Raw genomic sequence first — 15,252 nt, forward strand, 5'->3', positions numbered from 1 at the left:
ACTGGGCCTGTTGTGAATTAAAAACCTTTGTAGTGTGTAAGGGCATGATTAAATAATAACTACTGTAGTTTAAAAGTGTTTTTGTGTTTATTTTGTTAAAGCAATTTACATATAGGGATTCCCATGTACCGTCTACCCCTGCCACCCTGCCAAGACCTCTTGACCCACCCTTTTGCCCCCCCATGCAAAATTTCCTAGATCCGCCACTGACTGCATGTTATGGTCCGCGACCATGCATAGTACCGCGTTAGGAACATCATCTGGTATGTATGAGAGCCATTTGCGTGGTTTGTCTTTTTATTGTTTTGTTAGTAATTTTTCTGTTTCATGTTTGACAGATTGAGTGGCAGGATCAAGGGTTTCAACTCTATTATGGGACGAGATGCACGTCTGTTGATCTAACGCACTGCTGTCTTGCCTTGGGCTTATTTGCGTCTTTTTGTTGGAGCGAACTTGAACTCTCATAACAGCGAGCTGGGACGATTGCTCGCCGAGGTGTGAGCATTAATGTTGTAGCTTGTTCCCTCGCTGGCTTGCTCTGCTCCTTGAGTGCACGGCCGATCGTGGCCTGTTTGTTTCATTTTTGTTTCTTTTTTTTTGCTCCGAATTGTAATTTATAGTTTTCCTTTTGTTATTGGTCTTGTGCTCATTTGTTTGCGTATTTTGTAATATCATTTATTTTTCTTTTGTTTAGGTTTAAGTTTGGTTGGGTTACAAAACGAGACTGAAATTTAATATTGTTTTTGTTTCTTATTTTGATTTTGTTTGTTAACTGAAAACTTATTTTGGGCGCTGGTTTTGCCAGTTAATTATTGTTTAAAGTTTGAGATTTTTCTTTGTTTCTTTTTCCTTCATAAACAGCGTGACGAAGAAAGTTTATAGAGGAGGGGTTTAGCCGCTGTTTAACGGGGTTCACCTTGAGTGCTGTGTATTGAGTGACCTGACTTCACCAGAGTGGGTGTGTGTAGATCTTAAGTGTGTTGTGTGAATTGAGGGTCACAGCAGGCCATCTCCCTTCCAATTAGGCTTTCTTGTGTAGTTTGTTTTTTTCTTCTTTTTTATTAATCTGAAGTTTTGTAAAGTATTGTTTGTTTTCTTTTGACATGTGAATATTGAGCCCTTGATGTCAATCTATTTAATGGTTTTTAACTTTTGTATTTGAATAAAGCTGCTTCATATTTGATACTCCCTGGCCCATGTCTCTCTGCTCACCCATTTCTTTTGGTTACGAACCTGTGCGCCCCCTGTCTTGGGGCTGAGTTCCCGGTATATACCGGGTGGCGTAGTCGACAATTATATAATTGTTTCATACATTTCCCTGAAGTACCTGGTGCCACTGGCTACACCTGTTATGGTAATATCTTTTAGTGGTTTGGGTTATAAGTGCTTCAGCACAGCTGATTTACAGTAATCCATTCTCCAGCCGCTTATCTGGGACCGGGTCGCTGTGGCAGCAGGCTAAGTAGATGTGCCCACATGTCCTTTTCCCCAACAACTTCCTCCAACTCCTCTTGGGGGTTCCCAAGGCATTCCCAGAACAGTTGGGAGATAAAGTCCCTCCTGTTATGTAATAATCAGAAGATTCAATTGCAAATGAAAGATAGCCTAAGTTTATTTAGAGATGATCTGATGCTGGGAGAGTGATGTTTTTTTAATACTTTTTTTATTGTGACATTATTCATATTGCGATCATACAATTAACATGTCAGAGTAGACACAATATATTTTTCTTTTTTCCCCTTCCCTTTCTTCCCCTCCTTTCTCCTTCTTTCATTTACCCCTTTTACACCCCAGTGAATTAAAAAAATATAAAAAATTACAAAAAAAAAAAAAAAATAGCAGAAGGAAATGTATACGTATACATACACACATACATACCCACGCACATATATATATATATATATATATATATATAATACCTATACCTACATACATACCCAGGTGAAAAGGAAATATATTTAAAGTGTGCTTATTTTGATATACTTAATGTATTTTAAGTGTATTGTATTAATTATGTATTAAATGTGTTATTTTGGAACAACTTCAAGTATACTAAATGTACTTTTATATGTATTTAAGTTCAATTTTAATGTAATAGTAATATATTTTAATATACTTAATTGTGTTAAAATGGAACTATTTTAAGTATATTTAGTGTAATTTAATAGCACTTCTTTAAATTATATTTTTAATACATTTTAAATGTACTTTCGAAATACAACTTAAATATATTTTTAATATCATATTAATGTGTTCCCAGTATATTTTAAATATAATATCAGGTTATTAATAATGTATTAGTAGAACACTATGACCCACTATTAGTATATTAAAAATATATTTTTACAAAACAATTCAGTATGAAAAAAATATATTTTAATGTAATAAAAATACAGTTAAAAATTACAATTCAGTTAAACACAGTAAAAACAATAGTACAAAACACATTATTAATGTATTTAATACATTAAAATATATTTTTATATATGAAAAAAAAGTTAAAAATTATAATTCAGTTAAACACAGTAAAAACAATAGTACAAAACACATTATTAATGTATTTAATACATTAAAATATATTTTAATGTATTAAAAATACAGTTAAAAATTATAATTCAGTTAAACACAGTAAAAACAATAGTACAAAACACATTATTAATGTATTTAATACATTAAAATATATTTTAATGTATTAAAAAAAAGTTAAAAATTATAATTCAGTTAAACACAGTAAAAACAATAGTATAAAACACATACAAACGCTCTTTGAAAGATAGTAAACATTAATGCACTACATTAGTACAGCAACATATGAAAATGAAACAAAATACATTAACATAAAATTATATAATAAGTATTAAACAGAACAACAACAAAAAACGAACTTAAAAGAATAGTTCACTTTAAAATGAAAATTCTGTCATCATATACTCACCCTTAAGTTGTTTCAAACCTGTATGTATTTATTTCTTCTGCTGAACACAAAGGAAGATATTTAGAAGAATGTCAGTAACCAGACAGTTTCTGGGTACCATTGACTTCCATAGTAGGAAAAATTATACGATGGAAATCAATGGGACCCAGTCTGGTTACTGACATTCTTCTAAATATATTCCTTTGTGTTCAGCAGAAGAAATAAATTCATACAGGTTTGAAACAACATGAGGGTGAGTAAATGATGACAATTTTAATTTTAAAGTGAACTATTCCTTCAAGTCAAACAAAGTTAAATACAATAGCTGCAAACAGTCCTTCATCCTTCAAGCGAATTGAAATGATTGGTCTTGGAGTTGCCTCATTGTTGCATTTTCTTCTGATCAGTGCTCGCACCTCAGACACTGTCGTGGTCGGAAACGGTTTGATCACAGTATCTATGAAAAGGGAAAAAGATTTTTATTTTTTTAAATATTAAAGCAAAATTAACATCCGTTAAAAAAGTCACTGTTCCCTTTCGAAGGGAACTTGCACTGCGTATCTAGGCGCCCCTTTTATACTTCTGGGTCGCACTAATAGTGTCATAGGTTGTCGCCAAATTCGATTGCCGTGATTTCCCAAAGGCATTCCCCCAAAGCGTCATGCACCGTCTCATTCCCTGTTCTCAGGGAACAGAGGTTACAGTCGTAACCTAGACATTTTTTTTAAATGGCATGTAATGCTTAGTTCATATATTTTAACAGAAGACATCCAATATAAAATGTTAATAAAATGCAATAAAGGAGTTAATAAAATATCGACATAAAATAGCACAAACATTACGTCTTGCTGAACAACAGTGAGGTCTACATGTATACATGACACTGTATCACAGCAAAAAAAGAAAAAAAAAGAAAATGTAACTGTTTAACTGAAAAAGTACCCAGCCAACAAGTATAATAATTATAATGTATAACAAATGCTAATCTTTATTTTTAGCATTATTATTTGTTTTAGTCTTTGACTTAAAAAGCAAAAAAAAGTGATGTACAGAAACACATACTAGAGATGCACCGATTACAATTTTCTAGGCCGGTTTCGATTCTTCACTGAGTTTGACCTGCCGATACCGATTTTAGCCGATTCCGATTAAAAATTTTCCAACCCCTTTACAGCACACACACATATTTGAAGAGTTCAGATTCAAACGCTTTTAAGTGCCATCTGAAATTTTATTCTAAAATTATAATTTTTATCAAGCTCATATATTTAAGTTCAGTAATTTCACTTAAATGACAAATAATAGGTAATTTTCGTTGCCATTTAAGATAAATTACTGAACTTAAATATTCAAGCTTTATAAAAATGATCATTCTAGAAGAAAATTTCAGATTGGCACTTAGAGGCTTAAATTGCATCTGAACTCTTCATTTATTTAATTTTTTTAATAAAACACCATAAACTTTTACCCAAACTGAATAATTAAAACAAGTTTAAATGGGTAAATTTTCTACAAATATTTTTGTGTTCATTTTCTAGCCTATTCCAGTTCTTGTTAAACACACTAAACATGCAAATTCTGTGCATTTTTTGTGTGAAATCATATTTATTTTGTCCATCAAAAGCGTGTTTTCACTTTAATTGAGCGTGAGCTCCTGCTTTAATTACGTAACGCTCCGGCTTGACGCTCACGCACTGCTCCTGCTCCGCATATTTTTTCCGGCGTGAATGTCAATCAATGAGAGCATCCACACCAAAAAAAAAAAAAAAACACGTTGCTCACGCTTGCGGTGTGTGAAATGGCCGTAATTCACGAGGTTTTCTACATGTGTGTTCCGTGTGCATGTGTGATTGCCGATGTTGCGCGATGTTAATCATACGGCGCCCGAGGTCATGGCCGATCACGCGAAAATGGAATCAATCGGATCATCTCTACTTACTCTCTTCTCTGCTTGTCTCTGCATTCAGATTTCTGTTTTTCTTCTATAGTAGCTAGTCTGAAAAACAACAAATAAAAACCGAGATTTATATTTATATATATACACAAACATATAAGGCAGGCAAATTATGAAGAATGATTTGTTTTGTTTTTAAGAATGACAGTACGCTGAGTACAATGTACTTGGTGGGTAATATAATCAAAACCCTTCACAGACTCAGCAGTTTCAGACGTATGCTCTCTTATAAGCATCCCTTTTAACAATTTAATCTTTTTACTTATTTGTAATAAGAAATATATATTAGAAAGTTATCAAAAAGGCAATAAGGTTATCAATCTTGAACAAATATAAACACCAATCAACACACACTACCCTTATTGGCTGGTCAGCTCAAGATAAAGGTAACTATATTCATAACATGTTATTTTCAAACTTTTTAAAGATCATTTCATTAACATCATAACAACGAAGGCAAATTCTTCAGGAAATCAGAAATAAATACACAGCTTCAGCAAATAAAAATGATATTAATGTAATGATGTACATATTATAATAACTAATATTTTTTTTTGCAGATGCATTGGACAATGTTTTAGTTGTTTTAAGACTCCACGTAGATTTTAAACAGATTTATCAAAGACTTTAGACCTTGACAGTGCAGAAGTTGCTAGAATTCAGTGTCAGCATCATGTTACAGCGGTTAAAGTCAGTATCCCACGTGCAAGTCATATTAGCAAATGCATAGCAGACCTTTCCACCTAGGAAAACAACTAAACAGTGAGCTATTTATTTATGCAAACAGCAACTAAAACTTACCAGTAGCTGCTAACTTCTGAGGCAGAATCTTCATCTCTTCGAGTGTGCTTCGACTTTGACTTGAAAATCTTGGCTCTGATGGTCAAATGTAGCTGAACTGAAAAAGACGTGATGTTACACTTTGTGCCAAAAATACGAAATGCTGTCATGATCACTTACCCTTTAGTAGTTCCAAACCATTTAAGACTTTCGTTCATCTTCGATAGAAAAACTGGCATTTATATCCCTCCGATGAACGATTCACCAGATCTGTTCACGTTTCAAAAAGTGAATCGCAAAAAACATCACCCAATCCATATCAATCGCGTGGTTTCCTCCAAGTCCTCTAAAGAAACACGATCGCTATAAATATTTTAACAGTTTAAATTTAAACTTCTAAACCTAATCACATTCAAGGACCGCATGCACAGCAACTGAAGCTCTGAGTGAAATGCGAGCGCATTATCATAAGAACCAATCACAGCCGTTCAACGCCTCTGGAACCAATCAGGACTAGTCACGTGTGTTATGCGCATTGTTCAAATTTAAACAAGTAACGTTGCAACACCTTTTTGGAAATTAACATTTCTTTGGAAAATGTATCTATGATGCATTTCAAAAAATATGTTGCTGAAATTATTGTGGGAATTTCAGTAGTACAAAATATAATGTAATAGACAACAGCATTAAGTAGCCTTTTACAACAAATAATAATTGTAAGCTTATTGAAATGCTAATAATAGTTGACAAATGTTTCTAATAAGTTGGTATATTGTAAATGTAATTTTTTTTTATATTAAAATGATAAATACATAAATAATTAAACTATATTGCAGTAGGCCTAAGTGTTTATAAAGTACATACATTTTAAACACACTAAAATCTTAATCATTTTGCTATGTTCTTACACAAAGTACACATAAAATGTACTTTAAGAGCAACATAAGCATGTTTTCTTTAAATACACTAAAACTTCACTAAAAGTATGGTTGTGTTTAGCATATATCTTAAAAGTGTAACTAAGCATATATTTATTACCAAATACTTCTAGTACACTTTTTAGAAATATATTTAAAGTATGCTTGTAATTAGCATATTTATTAAAAGTATAATTAAATATATATTTATTACCAATGTACTACTAGTATACTGTTTAGAAATATATTTAAAGTATGCTTTTAATTAGCATATTTATTAAAAGTATACTTAAATATATATTTATTACCAATGTACTACTAGTATACTGTTTAGAAATATATTTAAAGTATGCTTTTAATTAGCATATTTATTAAAAGTATACTTAAATATATATTTATTACCAATGTACTATTAGTATACTGTTTAGAAATATATTTAAAGTATGCTTGTAATTAGCATATTTATTAAAAGTATAATTAAATATATATTTATTACCAATGTACTACTAGTATACTGTTTAGAAATATATTTAAAGTATGCTTTTAATTAGCATATTTATTAAAAGTATACTTAAATATATATTTATACCAATGTACTATTAGTATACTGTTTAGAAATATATTTAAAGTATGCTTTTAATTAGCATATTTATTAAAAGTATACTTAAATATATATTTATTACCAATGTACTATTAGTATACTGTTTAGAAATATATTTAAAGTATGCTTTTAATTAGCATATTTATTAAAAGTATACTTAAATATATATTTATTACCAATGTACTACTAGTATATTTTTTATAAATATATTAAAATGCAATTCAATGTATTTTTAATGCACTTTAAATAAGCATGTTGGAAATACAAATGTATTATAAACATACTATTTGAATTTCAAATATATTTTTAATACATTTAATACTACGACTTTTTCACCTGGGTACCCAGACGTACATCCTATATACAACCATATATTCACATATACATACGTAAATGCTTACACATGCGTACATACATACATCTCCATATACATATTTACATACAGACATACAAATTTCCATATGGCTGCATCATATACATATAGCTGCATCATATATCACAGAGATTACATCCATGCCTCATCTAATTACACAGGTCCAAATCCATGTTTGATTTTTATTTTTCAATGCATTTGGTTAGCATATGCGAACCATCTCATCTTAAATAACTTCATTTTGCCTCTCATCTTATGCGTTATCATTTCATTTTCATATAGGTTTTCTACAGCCTCAATCCATTTATCCAACCTGGGTGGATCAGTTTTTTTCCAACCTCGAGTTATTTGTTTAATAGCAGTAATTCTTAACACCCAGAAGATATAATAATTTTCTTTGTTTAACCCTTCCGGCTGTATGCCCAGCATGACATGTAGTTGTTCCAAATTAATATTTTGACCACAGATTTGCTTCATTAATTCTAACACATTACCCCAATATGGCTGGATTTTTGAACATGTGTAGAGGACATGAGCCAGGTCAACATTACATTCACCACACTCTCTCCAACAGTATTGTATTTGATTTGTATATTTACTATTTCAGAGGTGTTCTAAAAAATCTAACCAATAGTTTCCACGCATATTCCTGCCAATAGGGGGACTTAACATAGCAGAACATTTTTACATGCTTGACTCCACTCCTCTTCCGTCACTGTTATTCCAATGTCTTTCTCCCAAGAATTCAAAATATTATTAAATTGATTGTCATTATTATTATTTAAAATATTATAAATTTGTCCCATTACATTTTTAAAGCTCGACTTTTCATAGACTTTCAAGATATGCTCCACGATAGGACTGAGGTCTTGGAAAGACTCTACATTTGTTATTTTATATAGCTCCTTACTTGGAGGTATCTAAAAAAATTATTACTTGAAAGGTTATAGTCCTTAGATAGATTTTCAAATGTATCAACTGCATGATCTTTGAACATTTTATGAAATCTTGTAAGTCCCTTAGTTTCCCATATCCTGAAAGTCTCATCCATACGATTCGGAGTGAAGTCTGTGTCTTGACTAATTTCCCTCAGGCAAACCATATCAGTTGATTTTATTTTCATAATTTTACATAATCTTTTCCAGCTCTTCCATGTGTGATAAATAGAGTAATTCAAATGTTTGACCCTTTCTGCAGTTTGCCCTGAGAAAATTAGAGAGGTGGGTGAGTCTACCAGTTTGTTCTCAATAGATTTCCATTTAGGGTTCATTTTATTATTCATCAAAACTAAAATACTTTTGACTTGGGCTGCATGATAATAAAGGCTGGTATGCAAAAGTCTGGTATGAAGCCCTTGGCATCACAGATGATGATGATGAATGCAGTCCAGAGAATAGCGATATACTCGGAGACAGAAGACCAGGAAGTAGACGGCGTGTGGAACCAGGAGTGTAGAACACGGAGAACACATGGGAACAGGAGACAGGCAGGAAACAACACGCGGGGAACATCCACAACGATCTGACAAAGACAAGGCGACAACAGTGAGACTACAAAGGGTTCGCTGATCAGAAGCAGCAGGCGTGCTGATCAGTGGCAGTGATCAGCAACCACGCCCACCCGCACACACACACACACACACACACACACACACACACACACACACACACACACACACACACACACACACACACACACACACACACACACACACACACAACACAAGACGAGAAGGGAGAGAGCAAATTCATAAACCGTGACAGTACCCCTCCCCATAGGGGTGCCTTCTGCCGCTCCCAGAAGAACTTACCTGTTGATTGTAATCATCAATAAGGGAGTGATCCAGAATGACCCTAGCAGGAACCCAACTTCTCTCCTCCGGACCGTAACCTTCCCAGTCCACCAGTTACTAAAATTCGCGTCCCCTCCGTCTTGAGTACAGAATACGATTGACCGAATACATGAGTTCCCCGTCTACGAGTCGCGGCGGTGGGGGAACCGGGATCGGCGGATTAAGGTCAGAATGAAATAAAGGCTTTAATTTGGAGATATGAAAAACGGAATGAATTCTCCTGTGCGCCGGAGGGAGTTTGAGTCGGACTGCCACCAAACTAAGGATTTTGGTGACAGTGAACGGGCCGATGAATTTAGGAGCTAACTTATTAGAAACGGAGTGCAGCGGAATGTAATTGGTTGAAAGCCACACTTTTTGACCCACAACATATACTGGAGGCTTTGACCGGTGGCGATCGGCCTTAGCCTTAGTGCACGCCCCCACCTGGAGCAGAGTCTCACGGGCTCTGTTCCACATGCATTGACACCTATGGACGAAGGCGTGAGCGGAGGGGACCGCGACTTTGGATTGGTGGCTGGTACCCTAGACTACACTCAAACAGAGAGAGGCCCGTGGATGACACTGGTAACGAGTTAAGTGCATACTCAACCATAGAAAGTTGTTGGCTCCAGGAGGAAGGATTCTTGGACACCAAACATCGCAACACTCTCTCCAAATCTTGGTTGGCTCTCTCGGTTTGGCCATTGCTCTGGGGATGATAACCCGAAGACAGACTGACTGTAGCTCCTAGTAATCTACAAAACTCCTACCAGAATTTGGACAAAAATTAGGGTCCTGATTACCCATCAGGAGGTCGGTTAGACGTCTTACCAATGGCACAAACTGAGCAAGCCAAAACTAAACTGTGAATGTCGCGAGCCATTAATGGCCACCAGAATCGTTGCTTTACTAAACAGCTAGTGCGGTTTACTCCTGGATGACAAGCCACGTTGGAGCAATGACCCCATCGTATGACTTCGGACTGTAACTCCTCCAGTACAAACAACCGACTCGGTGGGCAACCGGACAGAGGCGTTACCCCTTCTAATGGTGCGTTCACACCGGACGCGAATAGCGTGTCAGGCGCGAGTGATTTAAATGTTAAGTCAATGCAAAGACGCGCGTAAAAAATTCCTGCGGCACGAATGAGCCGTAGAGTGTGGCGCGGTAGACGCGAATACGCCTCATTTGCGCGCCAAGTTCGCGCGAATTGAGCTAATTATTTTATGTAGTGCTTTTTGTGCAGTCACGCGTTTGACGCGAATTCGCGCCCGAGTTGAAAAATCTGAACTTCTGCGCAAATTCACGCCGTGTTAACCAATCAGGAGCCTGCTTGCTTCACGTGGCATAAAGTGACATAGGATGATGATCGCTCCGATGTGGGACAGCAGGTCATCAAACTGGGCGCAGCTCCTGGAGCAAATGGTGAAACTCGCCAAACTGGGTTCGCCTCCGAAGGGTCTGGTGGACCCAAATGCTGTTCTGCTCTCCAGAGCAAATACAAAGCAGGTGACTGTCTCAATAAATGATCGATCAACATCAGACATCTTGTAAAAAGATGGCCGCCAACGGGTTTCGAAACTTTTGCCTCTACGCGTGCGAAATTGTCAATTGTCAATTGTCAAATTGTCAAATTGCCACAAAGTGGTCAAGCGTATAACAAGACGCGGCAGGCACGAATTTGACGCGCTATTCGCGTCTGGTGTCTTGACCTTCGATTCGACCGCCCATGTGAGTGTGGAGATAACTAGTTTCTCGGGTAAAATGCACTCGGGAGTAACCGGGCGTTCGGATGGATCAAAAATACGAGATAAGGAATCGGGTTGGATGTTCTTGGACCCCGGGCGGTATGAGAGAGAAAAATTACAAGGTCCGAAAAAAAGTGCCCACCAAGCCTGCCTGGAGTTGAGTCTTTTGGCAGATCTAATATATTCAAGGTTCTTGTGATCGGTCCAAACGATAAAAGGTAACCAATGACGATAAAAATTCTAACCAATGACGCCACTCCTCCACCACCAACTTGACTACCAACAACTCTCTGTTACCAATGTCATAGTTATGTTCGGCAGGTGATAAACGGTGAGATAAAAACGCGCAAGGATACATCTTGTCGTCTGTGGAAGTGTTGGGAAAGAACTGAACCTACCCCCACCTCTGACGCTGGGACGCTCTGAAGATGGGAGCCAAAACAAAGCGACTCTTGAGGTTGGCGAATACAGCCTCGGCTGTATCGGACCACCTGAACGTCGTTCTGGGCGAATGAAAGTTGTGAATGAAATGCCGATGGAAGTTGGTGAACCCAAAAAATCCTCTGTAGGGCCTTGCGGGAATCTGGATTTGGCCAATCTATCACAGCCTTAGCCTTGTCAGGATCCATACGCACTCCCTCAGAAGAGACGATGTAACCTAGGAAAGGGACAGAATGTGCATGAAAAGCGCATTTCTCCGCCTTGACAAAAAGCCCATTCTCTAGCAACCTCTGAAGCACTCGTCTGACATGCTGAACGTGTTCCTGGAGAGAAGAAGAAAAAAATCAATATGTCATCCAGGTAGACATACTGTATATGAATTGGTCTACCATGTCTCCCAACACATCATTGACAAGTGCCTGGAAAACGGCTGGGGAGTTATATAGCCCGAACGCCGGCATAACCAAGTATTTAAAGTGGCCCCTGGGGGTGTTGAACGCAGTTTTCCATTCATCCCCCTTCCTGATGCGAACCAAATGATAGGCATTACGTAAATCCAGTTTTGTGAAGACGGAGGATCCCTGCAACTGCTCGAAGGGTGAAGACATAAACGGCAAAGGTTAAGTATTCTTTACCGTGATGTTGTTCAACCCTCGGTAATCAATACACGGTCCCAGAGAGCCATCCTTCTTCCCCACAAAAAAGAGCTGGAGAAGAGGAAGGGCGGTTGAATCCGGAGGCTAGAGAATCAGAAATATATTTCTCCATAGCCTCCCTTTCAGGAACAGAAAGTGAGTAAAGCTCGCCCTTAGGCGGAGACTTACCTGGGAGTAAATCTATAGCACAGTCATAGGGACGATGCGGAGGGAGAGAAGCAGCACGGGACTTACTGAACACTTCCTTCAGGTCAAGGTACAGTTTCACTTTATTTGGATGGTCCCTTTAACCCTTTAGAACCGAATGTGTCGTCGCCAAAACAGATCAGCAAGCTGTATTCATTGTACCGTAACTCTTCAACCGTTTGCACTATAAAAACCATTCAAATTGCCCCTGACAGTAGACAACATGCGCTTTCCGGCCATATACGGCTTATTACGGTAATTTTATGCTTTCCGTCAGCAAATGACAGCGGGCTTTCTGGCAGAACAGGAAGGAAGGATTTGAACCGAGAGATACGAAGCGCGGCGGGTTATCCCGCCGGCAAAGTGTTTTGGATTGCATAAAATAATAAAAGACACAAACAAATACATGGTGAAAGAAGTGGTAGACAGCAGAAGAGGGGATTGGGATGATTTTTAATGAAACTTGGGAGGAGGATGGCCGTTACTTTTTCACGTATCTTTACATGTGGTGTATGCATGTGTATGTGTGCGTGCCTAATATGAATGGACGCATTTGTATGTGTGCGTGTATGAAAAAAAGTGTCCTAAATGAAAACTGTGCAACCCAATATCACAAAAAAGACTTGTATAGTTGTATTATACTTTTCTGTTTTTTTTTCTAAATAAAAATCGGAAAATTATTTTTTTTCTATTTAAATTCTATTTACAAACTCACCACACACAATAATGGTCAATAACTGTAATTTGTTGAAAGCTAATCTTTTTCTGAAAAAGATGACACCTTGCACATGAAGATAGCGCATTGTTTTAGAATTTTACAGTCAAACAATCTAAATATGTGAAAAACATCCATTTTAGCTTCAGGTTCTAAAGGGTTAACACATTCTGTTGTCTATAAGTAACATTGCCCCTTCTACCCCATGTCTACTAACTATCATTAGAGTGTTAGTAGAGCATTAGTAGACTGGTAGGGTTAGGGTTAGAATAAGTTGGCATGTAGTTGCAAAGTTACTTATAGTCAGTAGAGTGTCTGTTGGAGGAGCATCACAATAAAGGGTTTGCAGATATTAAGCAGACAGTCTACTAATACTCTAATGAGAGTTAGTTGACATATATTTGCACAGTTACTTATAGTTAACAGAATGTTCAAAAGGGACCATCAAAATAAAGTGTTACTGCAAGGTACTCTGCGGGCACTTTGATAAATTCACAGACTCCTTCTGAAAAACAGAACTACACACCGACGAACAGGCAAACTCAAGACAAGACAAATAACATTGAGTGCTCCAGGATGAAACTGAATTGAATCCCCAGTCAACCCTCGGGCTATGTTGTACCAGCCAAGGATGACCGAGGACAATGGGAACCAGAGGTGAGTCCAGAAGGAGAAATGATAGTTGTTCAGTGTGGTTCCCAGATGTGACGAGTGTCCTGGGTCTCTTCCCAATTAGACATGCACAGAACACCTTAACTGGAAGGAGCTTGAGCGGGACCCTGACCATGGCTGAGCTACCTGAACTGGCTCCTTTTTATGCTATAGTAGGGGTGGGTGATAAAAGTAAAAGTCTATAGAGATGTAAAATTATATCTCTATATTTTTCCAAATTTTGGTGATACTTAATACATCCATATTTTTGCATTTGCTCAATTGTTTTTTTGCCCCCATGAAAAGGGCCCAATCTGGATAGAACAGCTATTGTTAGTTACTAAGTACAAACAAATCGCTTACAGCTAAATCCGCACTAGTAATAATAATACTAATACTAATCAAGAAATATTGACTACTTAACAGCTTTTTACTCAATGGATCAAAGGATAATTTAAAAATCACATGTACTTAAAGGTTCCAAAATAAAATAAAAATAAAAATTATTCAAAAAATGCAAAAAAATTCTTATAAGTTCTTTAAGAAACAGGAACACATGACACTTTTTACAGAGTGGCAGATCTATTATAAATAACTATCAGAAACAAAAGTTACAAAAGCAAATTTATAACGTACAATTTAAAAAGAATATTTAATTTTTTTTAGGTCAGTCTGATTTGTGACATTGACCCTGTTGACAAATGAACGTTGACAAAAGGTCAGATTTTGTTTCCATTGCCAAACCTTCCATTGAAGCACAGGGTGCTCTTTGGAACATTCTCAAATAAACAAATGCTAGATGATAATCAGGTTTTGTCAATGCTGTCTGTTTGTCTATCTGTCTATCTGTGGCAAAACTCTAACACAGGAGTAACAGCAAAAAAAGCTGTAACCTTTGGCTTCCTAGCTAAATTTCTAATGGTAACCTTTAAATTACGATAAAGGTTATTATAAGAAGAAATACACAACCCTCGAGTTAGATTATTATTGTTATTCTTTCATTGGCATTTAAATCATGCATAACATTTTAATTCACTTTAAAAAAGGATGTTATCAGTCAACTGGCTAGTAAGTCAGTTGTATTTTTACACACATTTGGCACTTGGTAAGTGCTACAGTATTTCTGCACCCTGTGGGTGTTCTGGGTGTTTCAGCCTCTAAGAGTAACACCTTTATTTTCAAACAGGGATGTATCACTTTAGAGTTAGATAAGTCCATACATGGCCTTCTCATCTCCGTGTGTGCCGTAACTCTGTCTAACGCACCCACCGCTAGCCTAGCTTAGGACAAAGACTGGAGGTAAATGGCTCCAGCTAGCATACTGCTCCCAATAAGTGACAAAATAACGCCAACATTGTCCTATTACATGTTGGGATTTGTATAGTCATATTGTGTACAAATAACAAGGTCACATGACATGAGACAGCCATCTTCTAACTGTATACATACTGTGAACTATATTCTCAGCTACTTTTGCGGAGT

The 15,252-nt window shown here is 36.5% G+C and overlaps 1 long non-coding RNA gene across 2 annotated transcripts; it reads right to left on the bottom strand.

Annotated features, from left to right (window-relative positions):
* Positions 1–2,634: 2,634 nt before the first annotated feature.
* Positions 2,635–6,596, bottom strand: LOC307003277. Of its 2 annotated transcripts, XR_013798659.1 has the most exons (4): positions 5,829–6,596; positions 5,670–5,766; positions 4,854–4,910; positions 2,635–3,371 (listed from the first exon to the last, which is right to left on the bottom strand). It is a non-coding gene; the product is annotated as an uncharacterized lncRNA (long non-coding RNA). The 2 variants fall into 2 exon arrangements; XR_013798660.1 differs by having other exon boundaries at positions 5,670–6,596.
* Positions 6,597–15,252: the final 8,656 nt, after the last annotated feature.

The sequence above is a fragment of the Phoxinus phoxinus genome (assembly GCF_949152265.1).
Source record: "Phoxinus phoxinus genome assembly, chromosome: 8".
NCBI classification, from domain to species: domain Eukaryota; kingdom Metazoa; phylum Chordata; class Actinopteri; order Cypriniformes; family Leuciscidae; genus Phoxinus; species Phoxinus phoxinus.